Source organism: Zalophus californianus, chromosome 2 (assembly GCF_009762305.2).
Source record: "Zalophus californianus isolate mZalCal1 chromosome 2, mZalCal1.pri.v2, whole genome shotgun sequence".
Lineage (NCBI taxonomy): Eukaryota > Metazoa > Chordata > Mammalia > Carnivora > Otariidae > Zalophus > Zalophus californianus.
The window spans coordinates 116,487,420-116,490,772 of NC_045596.1; the positions used below are offsets into that span (position 1 = coordinate 116,487,420).

The 3,353-nt window shown below is 43.4% G+C and overlaps 1 pseudogene; it reads right to left on the reverse strand.

Moving 5' to 3' along the window:
* Nucleotides 1-834: 834 nt before the first annotated feature.
* Nucleotides 835-1,578, reverse strand: LOC113925485 (annotated as a pseudogene).
* Nucleotides 1,579-3,353: the final 1,775 nt, after the last annotated feature.

Below are 3,353 nucleotides of genomic sequence, written 5' to 3' on the forward strand. Positions count from 1 at the left end.
ATGTACATATGTTACACTTATATAAAATTTAAAAATAAATAAGCAAAAGGGGCAGTAGTCTAGTGTTAAGTTAGGCCTAGTCTGCTGGTCTATATCCACTTTGTTGAGAGTTGTTTTTTTTTTTAAAGATTTTATTTATTTATTTGACACAGAGAGACACAGCGAGAGAGGGAACACAAGCAGGGGGAGTGGGAGAGGGAGAAGCAGGCTCCCTGATGAGCAGGTAGCCTGATGCAGGGCTTGATTCCAGGACCCTGGGATCATGACAGGAGCCGAAGGCAGACATTTAATGACTGAGCCACCCAGACGCCCGAGAGTTTTTTTTTTTTATCATAAATGGATGTTGAATTTTGTCTAATGCCTCTTCTGCATTAATTGATGTGATCAAATGATTTTTATCCTTTTTTTCTTAATGTGGTGTATTATGTTGATTGATTGACAGATGTTGAACCATCCTTGCATCCCTGGAATAAATCCCACTTGATCAAGGTGTATGATCCCTTATGTATTGTTGAATTCGGTTTGCTACATTTTGTTGAGGATTTTTGAATCTATGTTCTTTGTTTATTTATTTATTTATTTATTTATTTATTTATTTATTTATTTGGCAGGTCAACACCTTAGTTTAGTTCAGCATCAGCCACAAAAATAAACTCTACCAAGGGCAACAGAGGTCTCTACAGCAAGGTGAAGGGTTCAGCTGCCAGGCGGTGAACATCAGGGGTGCATGGCAACAATGCAGGGGAGCAAATTAGGAAGCAGCGGGGCTGGTGGTGGTGGCAGGGTGGGCAGGTGCTTCACTTCTGGGCAGGCACGAGGTCGTCAATGGCCTGGCTATGCTCCAGCTGCTGCTCTACCTTGATGAGCAGCTTCACACTGTCCACCACCAACTGAGACATCAAAGACCCCGCCCAGAGCAGCTGTGCCCACACAGCCTGTGCCTTGTTTCCAAAGCCACAGCCGCTGGAGCACCTCTGGGAATTTCTCATGCTTGCCTAGGTGGAACAGTTTGATGTGCACGCCTGCCTGCAGCCCTGGGCCCAGACTGAATGGGCTGGTGAGGATGTAGCCTAGGTTACGGTTCCATGCGAATTAGTAGTTCTTAGACTTGAAGAAGGTTTCAGTCTGGGTGAGGCCATTGCAGAAGCGAGGGAACACCTTCATGTTGCCTCCCTTCTCATGGAGGTGACCCACAGGGGTCTTCCTGGTTGATCCACACCAGGAAGGTCTTATTGTCATTGTGCCCGATGCCGAGGCCAGTGGCAGAGGTGACACGCGCTTGTGGAAGAGGAAGTGGTCCTCGCTGAGCTTCTGCTGCACTCCCGCCGTGCTCTTGAGTGCATAGTACCTGCCCGCCAGGTGCCAGCTCGCGGTGGGAGCTCTGTCAAGCCTAGACTTGAAGGCAGGGTGTGCTCTTGGCACGCAGCTCCTCGTACAGCTCGGGGGGGGCGTCAGTGCCTTGGCCATGTGGTCGTTGTGGCCACTGAGGTCGCAGAACAGTGTGTTGTGGCTGTTTGGAGAAAGGCATGGAGGCCACGGACGGTGGGCGGCGGGTGGGGGCCAGGGCACTAGGTCCATCTTCAGCTCCAGGCGCGGCACAGGCCAACAGCCGGAATCTAAGATGTTGTTGTTGTTGTTCTTCTCCTCCCTCTTCTCCGTCTCCTTCTCCTTCTTCTTCTTCAAGATTTTATTTATTTGAGAGAGAGAGCACGAGTGAGCACAGGGGGAGGGACAGAGAGAGAGGAAGAGAAGCTGACTCCACACTGAGTGGGGGAGTAGAGGTGGCTAGATCTCAGGAGCCTGAGGTCATGGACCTGATGGGAAATCAGAAGTTCTCCATTAACTGAGCCACCCAGGGAACCCCCCATCTATGTTCTTGAGGCATATGGGTCCTTGTTTGTCCTTCCTTCCTTCCTTCCTTCCTTCCTTCCTTCCTTCCTTCCTTCCCTCCTTCCTTCCCTTTTCTCCTTCTTCTCCTTCTTCTTTCTCTGTGTGTCCTTGTCTGGTTTTGGTTTCAGGGTAATGCTGGCCTTGTAAAATGAGTTTGGAAGCTTTCCTTTCTTTTTGTTTTTTTCTGGAAGAATTTGAGGAGGATAGGTATTGAATCTTCTTTGAATGTTTGGTAGGATTCATCAGTGAAGTCATCTAGTCCTGGACTTCTGTTTGTTGGGTGTTTTTTGATTACTGATTCAAACTTCTTACTAGCAAGCAGTTTATTTAGATTTTTTATTTCTTCATGATTCAGTCTTGGAAGATTATACGTTTCTAGGAAGGTATCTGTTTCTTCTAGGTTGTCCCATGTGTTGGCATGTAACTGTCATAGTAGTCTCTTATGATCCTTTGTATTTCTTTTGTATCAGTTTAACTTCTCTTTCATTCCTAATTTTATTTGAACCCTCCCTTTTTTTCCTTAGTGAGTCTAGCTAAAGGTTTGTTGATTTTGTTAATCTTTTCAAAGAACCAGCTCTTACTTTCCTCAATCTTTTCTATTGTCTTTTTAGTATACATTTATTTCCACTCTAATCTTCATTGCTTCCTTCCTTCTACTAATTGTGGGCTTTATTTGTTCTTTTTCTATTCCTTTAGCTGTAGTGTTAGATTGTTTATTTGAAATTTTTCTTGTTTCTTGAGGTAGGCCTATATCATTGTGAACCTTCTTACTGCATGCCATAGATTTTGGGATATTGTATTTCCATTTTCGTTTGTCTCAAGGTTGTTTGTGATTTCTTCATTGACCCATTGGTTGGTTGGTAGCATATTTTTAAATCTCTACCTATTTGTGATTTTTCCAGTTTTCTTTTTGTAACTGATTTCTAGTTTCATACCATGGTGGTCAGAAAAAAATGCTTGATATGATTTCAATCCTCTTAAATTTATTGAGTCTTGTTTTGTGTCCTAACATATGATCTATCCTGGAGATTGTTCCGTGTATCCTTGAGGAGAATGTATATGCTGTTGCTTTTGGATGGAATGTTCTGTATATGTCTGTTAGGTCCATATGGTCTAGGTGTCATTGAAGTTAATGTTTCCTTATTAATTTTTGTCTGGATGATCTATCCATTGATGTAAGTGAAGTCAGTAAATTAAAGTCAGTGAAGTAGATTAAAGTGGTATTATTGTATTGCTGTCAACTTCTCCCTTTAGGTCTGTTAGTATTTGCTTTATATATTTCGGTGTTCTGTGTTGGATGCATAAATACTTACAAATGTATCTTCGTGCTGGTCTGTGTGTGTCCTTACATCTGAAGTGACTCTCTAGCAGGCAGCACATGCATGGGTCTTGTTTTTTTAATCCATGCAGCTGCTCTCTATAATTTGTATTGGAGACTTTAGTCTAGTTGTTTCAGATTTGTA